Source organism: Nylanderia fulva, unplaced genomic scaffold (genome assembly GCF_048542155.1).
Source record: "Nylanderia fulva isolate GAGA-0341 unplaced genomic scaffold, ASM4854215v1 Scaffold9, whole genome shotgun sequence".
Taxonomy (NCBI): domain Eukaryota; kingdom Metazoa; phylum Arthropoda; class Insecta; order Hymenoptera; family Formicidae; genus Nylanderia; species Nylanderia fulva.
The window spans coordinates 3844181-3860820 of NW_028191026.1; the positions used below are offsets into that span (position 1 = coordinate 3844181).

The 16640-nt window shown below is 29.7% G+C and overlaps 1 protein-coding gene across 3 annotated transcripts in view; it reads right to left on the minus strand.

Annotated features, from left to right (window-relative positions):
- LOC114929964 (uncharacterized) overlaps positions 1 to 16191 on the minus strand; it is a 127801-nt gene extending 111610 nt beyond the window's left edge. For 2 of the 3 annotated variants that reach the window (XM_029301692.2, XM_029301693.2), the window contains exons 1-3: positions 15722 to 16191; positions 15296 to 15513; positions 14715 to 14922 (exon numbers count right to left, since the gene is read on the minus strand). The gene's annotated coding sequence lies outside the window, so the exon portion shown is untranslated. Of the gene's footprint in view, positions 1 to 14714; positions 15134 to 15295; positions 15514 to 15721 lie in introns of those variants that run through there. The other variant, XM_085489683.1, reaches the window with a different exon arrangement.
- Positions 16192 to 16640: the final 449 nt, after the last annotated feature.

The following is a 16640-nucleotide window of genomic DNA, read 5'->3' on the forward strand; positions in this document are numbered from 1 at the left end:
CAAATATAGATCGAATTATTTTACGCGAGCAATCAATATATATGCTTACAATTAAACTTAATTGTGCTAGCGCACGATAATGAATCCTAATGAAAACTTGCACTATAATTGTATCATTAATTGCATGCTAATTGCGCTCGAGATTCTTAAACACGATTATCTAATCTGATTATCTTGAGCGTCGCGGGACTTTGTTCGCGATTTAAATCCGCATACATCAGAATTCTAAATGATCACCGGTCTTTCATTAACTTCAATTCGTTAACGATGTATCGTACAAATGAGCACATCGCCAAATTAATATATGGCAAACGATATAGCTTTGCATTTCTGAAAGCTCAACACGGACTGGAAGTGTCATTCGATCGCGATTTAAATTTAATGTCAAGGCTTGATTGTTAATTAATATTCCGAGACAGTTCGGAGATACGTGTCGGATATTATTCACATCCGCATTTATCAGAGATTTATGGCAGATGGATACATCTGTCGCTGCACATCGTTGTCATGCATTTACATACGTATACGTATATAAAATGTACCCGCATATGTCTGATATGAACGAACAGAACCAGTGATCTCACTTACACGTGTTGGTGAAAATTCAGAATGATCGTTGACACCACTTGACAAGTTATCGATGATGTAAGTAAAATATTAGATACGAGCAGATATTAGTAAGACATGATACCGAGCTACTCACGTATATGTATATGTGCACGTATACAATATATGCGGTTTTCAAGTACGTGTAATAGAATATAAAATGCAGAAAATGTGGAATGTAAAAATATAAAATAAAATAGATAAAATAAAATATAAAATAAAATATAAAGTTTATACGCGTAACAGAGCAATATGCCGAATGTTAGATACTTGAAATGAAGTAATAGAGTGGATAAATAAGTGACATTAAATCATATATATTTATATCAGAGAAATGATATTTGAAAATATTTTTGCAATATCTTCTTTGAAAATATTTTCGTCATGGTTAAGAAATCTATATAGTTTTATCAACGTTATTTAACATACACAAAGATTATATTTTTTGTCTTTAACTGAAACTTTAATATTTTACATACCAGTTATCAAGTATATTTCTGATATCACATTATACGATCAAAGATACACTAACAAATTAATCTTTATCGACTTGGCGACGGATTTAATTACTGCTTGGCAATGATATAGTAAATACATTGTATTATATTTTAGACGATGTGACTTTAATAGCAATTGATTGTGAAGACCAGCAATCAGAACGCATCACATCTTAATTACTTCTTTCCCAATAGATTAATAAAGCGAATATTTACATAAGGTCTATAATTTAATTTTTATTTATTATACTTTTAATTTATACAGGAGTTTTTTATTTTTATTAATTCAGTAATTTTCTCACATTTTTATTTATTTATGATTATAAATACAAAGATCGAATTATATAAAAAATAATTATATAATTATATAAAAATAAAATAATAATATATTATAAATTTAAGAAAAAGTTATATTAAAAATTTTTAATTAAATAATATTTTATTATTATATGAATTCTATTTCAAATAAAGATTAAATTGTTCCTTTTTCATCTGGTCGTGCTGTGATAATTATTTACTGTTTGAAACACGTTGGCTGAAAAGTAAACCAGCGTGAAAAGTAAAACCAGATAAATACAAGAATAATTGCAAGTGATAGGTAAAAAGAAAAATATTGAATTCGATCGATTTACAAATTAAATTCATTAGCTGCGTCTTTTAGAAGCAGGAATATGCACTAGAAATGAAACTCGTTCCATTTTAAAACTTAATCAAAGAACGCTGAAGTAATTATAGTATATAGTATATTTTTAGAAGATATAAATAACTCGGGTATGTATTACGTGGAGAGATGAATAAATTCTTTTAATTTAAAAATTTCTGTCGAATAAGTTTCCTTCACGAGGAGGATAATTAATAGGGGGATAAGGAGTTCTTAACAGATTTATTAATGCGTCGAAAATGTAAATTTGTTTTTAAATATAAATAAATAAATATATATATATATATATATTGTATATACTAACAGGTTTGTTGCAATCGTTGCTATTTTTTCATAGCTAGATGAATACAAACAAAACAAAAATTCAAGGCTGTTAAGTTGTTTAGTAACTTGTCGCAAACCGGGTGGCACTATTGGCATGTCGCTTCCAGCAGATCCAATCAGATAACCAGAACGAGTTAGGAGCGTAGAATAGAGATGCGGGTTAATAACCGGCATAGCATCTGCAAGGAGAGTTTGAGTTTTCAGTGTTGTAGAATTATTGATACACCTTGCTTGCGACATCTTATACATCTTCCCGAGCATTTGCAATATTAATCTTATACGTAGTTCGGTATTTTGACGCTATAAACACTAGTTGATATATTGAAAGGGAGAGCTGGAGACAATTTTCTGATTTTCTTCAATGTCTTCTTCTATTAAGCTATTTTTTTCGATTATATATAATACTTTTTATCTCCTATTTTATATTTTATATATTATGCTTCTTATCTACTATTATATTGCCTTGTTATTAAAAGTTAATTTAAAATTGCGAGTTTTAATTTTTATGATGAAGAGTAATGCATGCTCTAACGAAATAAGATGTTAAAATCGATAATAATTTTTCCTCTATATGTTGCTTCGTTTGCCATCGTATTTATTATCCAATTTTGCATCAAAGTTATGACTACTCGAAGCATCAAATTAGTTATAAAACAGAGATCAGCTAATAATACTTTACATCATGAAGTATTGATTAATTGGAAGTTAATGCCTTATTGGAAGCTACATGACGAGATTCTGAAATTTATCGAAACCTATTAAGGAAGTGAACGGGCCTTAATCATGAGCGATACATTATAAGAAAAAAATTACCGTGTAAAGTCGGTATTCAGACTTCCAGCTGTTTCAGGTGCACTAGATATCGAAAGGCATAATTAATGCACATAGCAATTGATTTTTAATTCTAATGAGATGTCTGATATTAATGAGAAGAAAATTAGACGCCATATATATAGCTTTCTATTCAAGTGAATCGGAATATTCGACACAAATATTTCTAAAAAACAAGTTTCTATCAATTAAAATCGAAACATATATGCATTTAATTTTACATTTAATTATGTAAATTGAAAATGAAGGTGTTATATTAATATAGTGTATCGCGTAAGAGAAATATAATCTCTTTTCTGAATATTGGGATTTTTGAAATTACATGTTTTTTTGTCTAAAAATTATATTAAATTTTTGTTGATTGAAATATGCTCAATGCACGATGCAATTTTCACAATGATATGCATGCGATAATTCTGAACTTAACATGAGCCGTCATATTCGCCGATAGCACTTTGCAAAGTCCCTCTGATATTGAAGACCTGCTTTTATCTCCAATGGCTCGAGCTGGCAAAGAGATCTCTGTCGTCATGTTTTTTTAAGGTTTGTTACGCTATCGTAACTTCGTTTGCCCAGCGGATTATGTCGATGCTGTCGTCTGCCGACTCGTATCCACCAAGCTGGTTACAAATTAACGAACTCGACGTGAATCTTATGAAGCCGCGCCGTATTCATGCCTGTCTCTAATGAGCAGACGAATGTGTCGTCCGAAGTTTTACAACGCTTAATCTTCTCAGGAATTTCTTTTGATCACGACCACCAATATGGCACCGTGTCCCCCAGAATTATTTTCCACGCCTCGATAATGTATTCTTACAAATATTTATTTCGGAGAATTTTATACAGAAAATATATATTTAATGTATATTTACTTAAAACTTACAGAGTGAAATAATCTTGAAACATTTTATTGAGGTCAAAGATTTTGTAACTTTCTTGCAACATAAGTACACGGGATTGATCATTCGTTTGGTCTTTTATGAAAATATGATGTGTCAGAAAATTTGTATTTTATTTTATTTTAATTTTTATTGTCGATTCACTATTCACTATTCCAATCACTCGGCTATTTTACCCGCGATTTAACTTAAAGAGGAATTGGAACGATCATTAGTATACGAACTAATGACTCTGCGGCATATAAATATGTATAATATATATTTATATTTGCCGTCTCCTCTCGGATCAATAAAGTCTACCGTCTCCGTTTCCCGTTTGATGATAAGGCGTTATAGTTTCTGCGAATAAACTATACGATCATGACCTCTCGCAGACTTCTCTCAGCCGGAAGAGAATCACCCCGAGAGTGGAGATCTCGGCTCCGACGAGAGCAGCTATTCGCTATTTACATAAATCACGCGCATCCTGCGCATCCTTTGCTCGGCGCTAGAAGCGATGAAGCTAAGAGAACGAAAGAGTGACTAACGGAGTGTTCAGGTGCGCTCCTCTACCGCCGTCTAAATCATCTTGTGTTAGAAGATTATAATCAACGCGTACGTGTCGACTTTTCGCCGAGACGCTGTCGAAAACCGTAGACAATGGGACGTGTTACGAGGTATCGGTTTCCGATCCCTGTTAACATTCACGATCGCTCAAATATTCGATTGCATTATAAGGGTTGGGCAGCCGCACCCTGGGACTCCCCAAATGTGGTCCCTCCCATACAGCACAAAAATCTTTTAACAATATTTCTTAAAAAGTAAAATAATTCTCGAAAATATTTTTCAAATGTTTCCATATCCGCTTTTTCATGTTTAACAAATATTTTTGGATATAGATTCGAACTAGTATTTCAAAAATATGTATCAAATATTTAAGAAAATATTATCTGAGCGATGAAGAACATTTTTAAAAATATTTTTAAAAGTTTTTTAAAATATTCTAGAAAATGTTATCACAAAATTTTTTTTAATCATTTTAAAATATTCCTTAAACTATTTAAAAATGTTTTTATGTAATATTTTATAGAAATATTTAGAAATACTTGTGCTGTATGGGTCTCTTGTTTATTTATTTATTACAATTAAAAGTTTGTGTATATATATTACATAATTTCTTATTTTCTAAAAAAATATTCTCCAAATATGAAACTTTAAAAAATGTGTCCGATATTAAATACACTTCGCTTGTATAAGTTTTTTACGTAAAACTTTTAAAAAATAATTGGTTATTTAAATTTATGAATTAACAAGTAGTTTGATATGTTTGAATTTTCTAATTAATCTTGATTAAATTGTATAATATCTGAGAGAAACTTGGTGCGTGCATTTTACGTCTAACAGAAACTTACACAAATTTATCACATATCCTATATTTAGACCAAATTTTTATTTCTAATCCCAGTTATAATCCGTGTGAATCATCAGTTTCCAGATCGAACCTCTCGAAAAATAAACAGTAAAATTCGTGACCGGTTTGCGGCCTTCTAATGATGACTCGAAACAAATGTCCGCGGAATGATGACTAATGGGTTAATTATTTCGCAATTTTATCACAACGATATCGGAGCGTCGTAAATTCTTTCATCGCACGTCCCAAGTATACGTACATATATGTTCGTTTATTACACACGTACGTACATACGCGCATGAAATGCAATGTTGACTCGGGCCAGGAGTCAACTCATTTAAAACGTACGGCGTCGTAATTCAGGACACTCAATGGAGGAGAGAATAAATGCCGACTCTATTGTTCCGTGACTTATAGCAGCCGACTATCGCGCAACTATATTATGCCGCTGTTTGCTCTTCCGCGGCGTGAACATTGCATAGATGCAAAATATGCATATGCATCCGCCGTAAAGAAACCTGCATCCCCGCGGATTAGCATTCCTCTCGTTAGGAGATGAACGCGTGAGCGGAAATAGAGGCCCGAGATTAAAGGAGAATTATAACGCCTGCTCACTTTTCGCTCATTCCAGCATATTATTATTCGCAACTATTAATGAAGCTATCTTGCCATTGGAGTCGCATTATCGTCATCTTGGATAATAATCCTGATTATTTTAATTCAATATTAAAATATTCATCGAGCTTCATATTTTGTTTAGAATTTTCTCTTACGCGCGTTTCTTTGCACTTTCTAGATATGATAGAATTAAACTTAATTAAAAATTTACAGTGTACGGAGAGAGAAAAAAAAGATAACTTTTGTGAAGAAATTAAAGATTTCAGTACAATGATAAGTAATCTATCAATTAATAGTTTTTGAAAGAATAATTTTATAAAATTTTCAAAAAATTGAATTAAAGAATTTTAGCTCAATTTATATATATATATATATATATATATATATATATAATTCTTTAATTCAATTTTAATTTTAACAATAAATAATTTAGCATTAATTTTTTGAAGGATTAATTTCCGCGCATTTTCTATAAAAGTAAAGAATTTTAATTAACTATAATCAATATACATACTTCCATACATTTTGTTATATTCTATATTCTTCAGTAAAATCGTATGCTTTTATATCATCTTCTATCTTTTATTTTTTCTATTTCTATTATTTGTATCTTTATTGAACAGGTTCCTAGATGATGATGCATACGTATGTTAAAAAACACAACAGTAAACCTGTAGTTTCTTCCGTAAACTTGACGAATGTTTGCTTCGACGCAACTCGAGAGATGTATCAAAGATACCGCCAAAGTGTCGCTTGTGATTTTCATAAGAGTCAGTGTTTACGTCATATTTATACGCATCGAATCAGACAATCTCTGATGTCAATTTCGATTAAGGTTAAACCCAATGGCAAGGTCTTTGGCCTCAACCTACCTTATATTAAGATCTAACCATTGCACTAGAAGCGAGAAATTATGCTAATCATCAATTAAAATCCAATTATTTCATTATGAACGTAACAGAAATTGAGTTGTTTTAACATCTAATATCATCGATGCAGAAGTGATATTAAAACATTAATTTTTTAAATATATTTTTAATATTATTATAATAAATTTAATTCTAATTTGTATTAATATATATTAAATATAATTATAATAATAAAATAAAATTTTAAATTTAAAATTTTTGCATTTGAATCAAAAATTGATATCTTATTCCAAGATATCAAGATACTCTAGTCATAACATTTCTATTTGGTAATAGTTATATATTTGTCATTATTATGTAGATAATAAAAACGCTGACATAAAAACCACACGTAGTATTATTCGGCATTACAGCCTGGAGAAATTATCTATGCTTGTTCATCGTCGTAACATTATGAATGTATTGAGATTTAATGCTTGATCAAGCAATTAAAGGGAGGAATGAGAATATATAAGTAGAAAGTTTAGCGTTAATTTCAATATTCGTGAATGTATCGATTTAATTGCCATGATATAATGAGCAATGATAATAGTAATAAAAGACGGTGGCAAAATTCTTAATTATTCAATCTAAAAATAGAAATAGAAAGTGAAACGATGACATTGTAAAGTCTGTCATTGACGCCCATTTTTTCGCCCTCGCAATATGTCCTTGATTCTTTTCGAACTATAAATCTCATTTCGATAAAACTTTAGTATTTAAGTGCATATTATATAATTTGCGAATACATACATCCAAATCATTTATATAATCAATTTAGAAAAACATTTTATCTAATTCTAATTTTAATTTTATCTCATTTTAAATCTATTGCACATTTTTGTGTGTTTTTTTTCAGATTTATTATATTGTCTAAAGCTTAAAAAAGTTAGAAAATAATTTTACAAGAAACTTATCATTTAATAAAATTTAATTATATATCGTTTCTAAAACAAAAATTATTTTTGATCATTAGATCACGCAGAAAGTTAGAGAAATGCATGATGGATCGTAATTTTATGTAAGACCGTGACGAATAATCGCGCGCGAGAGAAAGCAGACATAAGAGACACCCACTGTAGGATAATTCTCGGGGTCGGGGTTAAAAGTGTGGGCGAGAAGCGTGGTAAATCATTTGCATGCATTTTTGTGGCGCGCCGCGTGTTTTACACGCCTACATTAAAAACTATTCTCGAGTATATTTGGAGAAAAAAATATGCACGAGATAAGAATTTCGAGATATCCCCTTATGCGATTTAAGGAATGCTTTTATGACAGTCAGCGAGAAATAAAAGCTGATCCGAAAAATGAAATTATAATTAATACATCCGAATATTAAGAGAATGTCAAGGCACATTTTCTTTGATTTAAATTTAATATTAATATTTAATAAAATTTATCCTAATTTTTTTGTTTTAATACTAAATTTTTAATATTAAATTTTTAATTTTTTCTAATACAATACCACGCAAAGGAATATAAAATATTAAAAATTAAAGATATTTAGTAAATAATTATTAATAGAAAAAAATTTAATTAATTAAAAAAAATGTTCTAGATTAACTTTTGTATAAAATGTTAATATATGTTGTGTAGTGTTTCAATATTTAATAAATTTATCAATGTTGTGCGTATTCAATATTTAATAAAATTTATCCTTATTTTTTATATTATTTATTATATTTTTTAATACAATTTAAAATTTTTTTTTAATGCAATACCACGCAAAGGAATATAAAATATTAAAAATTAAAGATATTTAGTAAATAATTAATTGAAAAAAATTTAATTAATTAAAAAAAATGTTCTAGATTAACTTTTGTATATAAAATGTTAATATATGTTGTGTAGTGTGCGATGTATATAAAAATGAGGGAAAAGGTATCCGAAGGGGTCCCGAATGACAGGATTCTTTTCGCATAAGACGAGCGACGGCATATATTTTTGCGCGATAGAAATTGTAGTGGAGCTAAGAATAGTTCGTAGGGCACGTAATGATCGGCAATATCGGCGATTGAATCGGAAATTATACAGCCGCATGCGGTAAGGCAAGATGTAAAGACATATTCGAAACGCCTGGTTTTACCGTTGTTGTTGCACGAAGCTCCGTGATTATCCGCGATTAAGTTGAATTGGATAGTATATTATTATAGACGATTTCTTTCTCGTGTCCAGAGAGTCGCGATGTCTGCTGATAAGAGTCGCCATCGATGCTTAACAAAAAAAAAAAAATATGTTATATTACAAATTGAAAGCGTGAACCCGTGGACACGACACGATCGTGATAAATGTGTCGTCGAAGATCTTGTATCGTTATTCTAGTTTCATCAAAGTATCTATGCATCTACCTCGCTTTTGCATATCAATTATTAATTGCGCACGACAAACAAATCCTTGTCATTTTGTTTCTCGATTTGTAGCGACAAATCGCGCGATATCGATAACAAGCGAATAAATTAGCACGGGTAAATTATAATAAAATTATTATTAATTGCCTGGTACATTATTTATTGCCTGTAGTATTAATGATCTTATGTTAAATCTAAGATATTCTAAAGGCGGAGAAGCATATGGAGAACGTACATATGTTCTCCAATCAATAAGCCTCGTCTAATAATTAATGATAATCAATGACTATTAATTCATAGAACGATTATTCAGGACAATTATTTATTCACCACTGAAAAAATTGTATTCTTATTTTAGAATACTCTGTTTTAAGATAGGCGCCAAAGGATCTTAAAAGAAGAATCTTCTAAAGATTTGTATTCAATATTCCTAATTTTTAAAATTATTGATGAAAATGAGATTTATTTTTACATTAACAAAAAAATACATTATTTTAACATCCAAGGAAAAAAGATCATGAAGAAAACATAAATAGCTAGTAAAAAAAATTGAACTCTCAATTATTATAATTAATAAAGAGCGTAATATAATAAAATGTATAAAGTACAATATAAAATAAATAAAATACAATTGTATAGATGCTGCTAATTAATTTTAAAATTAATATTGTGACTCTTATTAGCCCTGTTTATATATTTAATATACTGTTTTAAAGGATGTTTTAGAAACATTTAAGAATATCCATTAAGCGATTTGATACTACAATCTTTTTACTTTGAGAATACGATATTTTCGTCGTAATAATCACGATAATTGACATAAGATGTACAACCCTAAATTTACTATTGAAGCTTCAACATCGAAACTGTAGCCCGTTTAAATTTCTAGTCTCTCATATTATATACCTTTGAACGTCAAGCAATGTGTGTTTATCTCCCCATGATGCTTGTATTCTCTACAACGACCAGCGATTTTCTATAGCGTCAAATTTACACTGTATTAGCATGCACGTGTTAAGACACTGACGGCGTTTGGCGAACGAGTAACTATATTATAGACCTTCGCCTCGGTTTCTGCTCTGCTCGCATCGTGGTCGAATCTCGGATCTTTCTCTCTACGCCTTTCTTTCGAGCGGGAAAATGGGTGACGACTTCCGTTCAAGAACTTGTGTATGTCTGTATGTAAAGTTAATGATTTTGTGAATTTAAGTTTATGTTTTGAAAACATATTAAAGAAATTTTAATTTTCTATTAACTTTTACTTTTATATTATAATTTAAACTATTATTATTAATAAAAATTTAAACCCAAAAATTATAGTAAAGTAAAATTATAGGTGAAATAATTTTTCAACATAAATATATTAATTTATCATGTCGTATACGAGGTAATATAAAAGTTACTATTCTACACATAAAATTAATTATAAAAAAATTATAATTAATGAATGTTCTAATAAATTTCTAAATCTATAAATTCTAATTAATCTAAAAAAAATAATTATTCCATATTCAGATAAAAAAATTAAAGATTGATATTAAATGCGATTTAAGGAATGCTTTTATGACAGTCAGCGAGAAATAAAAGCTGATCCGACAAATGAAATTATAATTAATACATCCGAATATTAAAAGAATGTCAACGCACATTTTCTTTGATTTATTTAAATTAAATATTAATATTTAATGAAATTTAATTCTTATTTTTTTTATTCCTTAATACAATTTTTAATTTTTTCTAGTACAGTTCCAACGCGAAGGAATATAAAATATTAAAAATGTAAAGATATTTAGTAAATAATTATTAATTGAAAAAAATTTAATTAATTTTTAAAAAAATGTTCTAGATTAACTTTTGTATAAAATGTTAATATATGTTGTGTATATCCGAGCAGAATAATCAGCAGAATGTTAGGCTGGAAAATTTCTTAAGTAATACATCACGTTTTTTTTATTTACACAAAAAAGACATTATTTTTTCGTGGACTTAAATGCACACGATAAATTAAAAGAGAGTATTTGAATTTGATTAAGAATGTTGAAATTAGTATAAGACTGACAATTCTTACAAACTTTAAATCTTATGATATTTATACACAATTACTTATAAATTTATTTTTGCGTTGATATCAAAAGGAAAGATACAAATATCTTTTTTATTTATTTCTCAATCCATGTCTTACTTTTAATAGCTTCTTTATATATATCTATAATTTGTATATATAAGCGTGAATAAATGTTATCAAGTGTGAAATAGTGTTATAAATAAAAATGTTGAAGCTTCGACTGCAATATACCATATTATATCACATTTTTATTAAAGAGAAATAATTTTTGTATGGAGGAAAAGAAAATATGCGCTTTTATATCTCAATATATATTGATAAAGGCCATGAAAAGTCGTGTAACACGCAACAAGAATCAAATAAAAGCATGTGTTTAAAGTCAATTGAAAGTTATCACTGGTTTCTACATTGATTCAATAGCCTCAATAAATGCTTTCTTGAGTGATGTTACGACGACGATTATCAGCGAGATCGCGCAAACGTTGTATAAACATTCTAAAATAGAAATCTCGTTCTAACTCTAATTTTTTAATCCTACAGAAGAGAAAATCGATTTGTTTAGTCACTTGCGAATTTTCTTTTATTTTTTTATTTTTTTATTTTTTTAGAACATTATAAAAACGTTTTGTACATATAAATTTATTTTTATTTGTGCTTTAATAATTTAATTTAATTTGTGCGAAATGTAATAAGATCTCTGAATGAGGAAAAGAAAATATTTTACACGTGAAAAATTGATTTATTTTTCATTTGTCAATGTTTATCAATGCTTTTCCGTGTGTAATTATACGAGTTAATATTACAGTACTTCAAATCACAACAGAAACTTTCTTGAAGACAAAATTTTTTGAAACGTCAATATGAATATTTATATTTGTATAAGAATATAATTTAAATTATGCTAGGAATTTCCACACGATTTTGACAAAAATATTAAAAAAAAAAAAAAAAAACGTTCGAGGAATGCGCGAAAAGGAAAACGGTCGTTGAAATAGGAGACCACGAGTTCGCGAACGGGTTCGTTAAACTCCCTTAATGTGCCCATCGCGAGCAATTGGCAGTTTACTTAATCAGTTCGTCCGCAAAGAGGGTGGTAATTAGTCACTAATTAATAGTAGTCAGGGGGCGAGAAGAAGCAGGGAGATAATAATAGCCGAAGTAAGTGCTGCTTCTCATGGATGATAGGGATCGGAAATTTCTCGCGGAAAGAGATCGAGACTCTCGTTAAATCGCGGATCGTGACGAACGCGCCGAGGAACGTGACGTTGCGAGGGGAATGCGTTTTATTTAGCGTCAAATTGGGCTGGGAATCGTCGGATTATGCGCTACACGGGTTTAGTTACATGGCTTGTTAACGTAAATAAACGCGCGAAGAGATGGACTTGCTCGTGCACGAATGAGGAAATGAATACCTTGAGAAAGAATGGAAAACGCGTCCGTTTATCGTCGACCTCTCGCGTTGTTGTATAAATTAATCGCTTGATGAAAAAGTAAATGCAAGCCGAACACGTGTAATTGACGCATTCCTTAAGTTCCTTCATAACCGGAAGATGTAACTGTTAAGGTAATGCGCCAATCATATTTGTTCAGTTAGTTCTTTCTTTGTTTAGTTAGTGTCATTAATTCTTTAAATTAAATTTGGTTTAATTTAATTTTAATTTCTTGATTCGCAATTTCGATTGCAAAGTCACTTTATTTTATTTCATTTTTTATTTTAATTTTTATTTTTTAATTAAAACTTCAAAGTTTATTTGATTTGTGTGATATATTTGATATATTTATTTGATTTGATTTATAACTTTAACTTTATATTTAATAACACTTACTCACATTTATATATACTTATATACATACAAATGATGGATGCATGTATATAAATTAAAAGCCATTTAAAGTCACAAAAAATATTTTATGAAATAAATAAAGAAAATATTTATGTCTTTTTTAGTATTAACGCAAAAATAGACTTATAAATCTGCGATTTATGAATTTACAGGAATTGAATTTAATATAATTAATATTTATTTCTCTCTCATTATATATAGACATATTATAAAGATTGTAAGAATTAATATTATTTTCTTTTTATTATATATTTAATACATTTAAAGGTAAATAATTAATTTGAATAAGCCATAAATATTGTATTTTAAAATTGTATCTTCAAATTTTCAATTGCATTTTTAAATCAACTTTGATAAATCAGAGAACATAAGATTGCACTCACCTTTCGGCAATAAAAACATATTTTTCATTTCATTTCAGGAAATTAATTATACCAATTATCTTTTTATTCTTGTTTTCTATAATTACACATATATTATTCATGCCATATATTTTTACGATAAGAGATTATATGTGTAATATATATTAAATGTAATAAAGCATAATTTTTGCAAAAAGCTTTTTTAAAAGGATACAAGGATTTTATACAGACGGATCATTAAGCTATTTGATTATTTTTAAGTTTTGATAAAATAGTAAATTGCATTTTTGTTTTTTCTTTTCTATCTTTGTAAAAATTCTAATCATATGGAAATTTCAAACATATTTGAAATTAAATCCTTATATAAATATTCACGATTCCAGGTAGTTGATTATATATCGCGCTTAAATATCCGCATACTAAAAACCTGGTATTAATTATCATAGGATTAATTCATATGTAAATCTTTTTTTTTTCTTTTTTTTAAGAAGAAAAAGTCTGAAAAAATGTCCTGAGGCACGAAAAAGAGAAGCAGCGCAAATAAGAGCAGACGAAAAGATTGAAGATAATACTCATTCACGCTTTTTTATATCGTAACAAGCACGTGACACATAACGGCTCCTAGAGAAATTGCTGAAATTCCAGAGAAGATATCGAAAAGAGCAGAGAGAGATATATATTAATACCGCAACACGTCGTACGTTATCTCCAAATCACTGTATTCGCATTAAATTATTCTGCATGCCACGGACTGTCAACAGAATGATTTATCGCTCTACCGTTGGAATGGTCGTATAAACCTCGGAAAAGGTATATTCGCCGAGGTTAATATTAATTAGTATTCCTTTTTTTCCCTCTCACAATTTTACTTTGGATGGTACAAACAATTTTTTTATTGTTAAAAAAGTGATATTTTAAAATTATTGTTTCACACGCAAACTCTGTGTATTTTAGAATTTACCAATCAATTTTTTTCTGAAAAAAAAGAAGATATAAAATATATTTGATCTCGTTCCAGAAAAGTTTGTATCTTAATTATAGATGAAATTTACTTCGAAATCGCTCTAGATTTTGCAATTGATATTTCAGGTATTTCCTCACAGCAGAAATAATTGCGGAATTGCGTGCGGCTAATAACCTGCCAGGTAACCGCGTTAAAAACACAACATTCCGAGTATTATTCTATGACAATGTGCAGCAAGATGCATAGTTATTTCGAGTTTGCATTAGCTGTATTGCTATGTACATAATTCGTTTTTTCAGTACAATATTGTAACTAGAGATCTTAAATTACTTTTTTTCCCCATTTGTTCCTCTAAATTTTTTAATTCATTATATAATTAGAAATTTAAATTACATACCTTTCTTATCTTTTAGCGTCCAGTTTTCATGAAATTTCTTCGATAGGCATTCGATTCAGACGTAGAACAGTTCGTGTTCTCCATGTAATCGGCACTCGTGTTTTGCAAAATTGATTTGAAATTTTAAACACAATTTCAGGCACGACACATTTCTTGCGGAAAAATATTGTCATGCACGTGGCACACATTCAATGTCGATCCGCTTTCACTGTGAAATGATTTAAAGGAGATAACGGAGATAATCAAAGCTATCAAGAAATCAAAATTCCTAAAACTTTATCGCGTATACGGAAAAACAAATATAGTGTCATGAAAAAGTTGAAACGACCACTATTATATAACTCTCGAGTATTTCGAACCTGCAATATTGAATTTCATTAAAGGAAATTTATGAATTATTTGAAAATTCTTTATTCGAATAATTTCGATTCGATACAAATGGACGAAGAAATTCTTCCTCTTCACAAAAATTTTGTACTTTATTGTCGTTACTCCGATTAAATCTGAGCAATCCGATAAGATTGAAGATTGCCATTGCTTTCAATTGAAGTATTTATTCTAGGATTTTTAGATGCACTCACATTGATTAGATTCTGTATTAAGTACTTGAAAGATTGACTTCCTTTTCGTGCAGGTCGATCAGCTGATTGCTTGCTGATGCTGATTACAGTCGCCAGAATGTCAAACACACCGATTGTATTTAATTGTACTAATTATTTGCAATTATTTCATACATTATTTCGCTTAATAATACATATATATATCTGTTGTTATCATGAGTTTTATTAAATCGCTGCGCCTAAAATATTAAAAAAAATATTTAAAAAAAAATTTGCATTGTATAGTGTTACTAAAAGCGCATAACTGTAAATATATTAAATAATAAATAATGAATGAGAAATCATAAATAGTAAATAATTAAATAATCAATAACCAATAAATAGTAAATAAATATATACATTAGATCAAATAATTAACTGTCCAAAAAATGTGTCCCACATACTTACAACAGATCGTTTTAAAGAGAAAGCTACAATGTTTTCGTAACATTTTTGCATCTTAAGAAAGATCTCTGATGAGAGATTGATTATTCGAAAATAAAACCTGATAAGACTCGATATTGAATTGATATTGAATCGTAAAATTTCCTTGGTATCGCCTAAGTAAATTCGACATTTCACGCGTAGCAACGTAACATAACTCGGACATCGCAACACCTTTTTATCAACGTCCACAATATATATGATACGAGAACGAAATAATATATATTTATAATAAACAATTTGTCGCAAAAAAAAAAACAAAAAAAAACACCAAAGAGATCACGCTATACGCGTTGGATTAATCGGGGGATTCATTTTTGGAGAACGCGAGAACGAGGCACCAATCGGAGGCCGGACCGCGAATGACAGGTCGGCTCGCTCGCTCGCTATCAATGGGCCCGTTGACGTGTGATTAGAATAAGGTCTTATCAGCGTGAGTGTGCGCGGGGTACTGAATCGCGCAGCGGGGTATATCCAGTGTCCCCCAAGTCCGGGGCCCCTCCTTACCGTTCATACAGTGTTCAGAGTGGAGGGACAGACAGGTGCCTCGACTTCTGTCTGTCTGTCTGGGGCCGCCGCCTTGGCCGCTTATTCACATTCGCGGTTAAGCGGTTAAAGCGACATCAGGCATCTGTCAAAGATTGAAAAAAGATTGGAGACCAATGGAAGGATCAATCGGATTTTTTTCCAAAATTCGAGATCTGAAAACAGATCTTTCATTCTGAATACATTATTTTTACATGTATAGGGATTTTAATTTCTTCTCGCTCGTTATATTATTATTGTTTCTATGTTTGTGATCTTGTCAGGTTTGCAGAGCAGCTACTGTGTTTCATTAAACTAAAAAAAAAAAGGATTGAGAGAGAAACTTCCCTCCTTATAT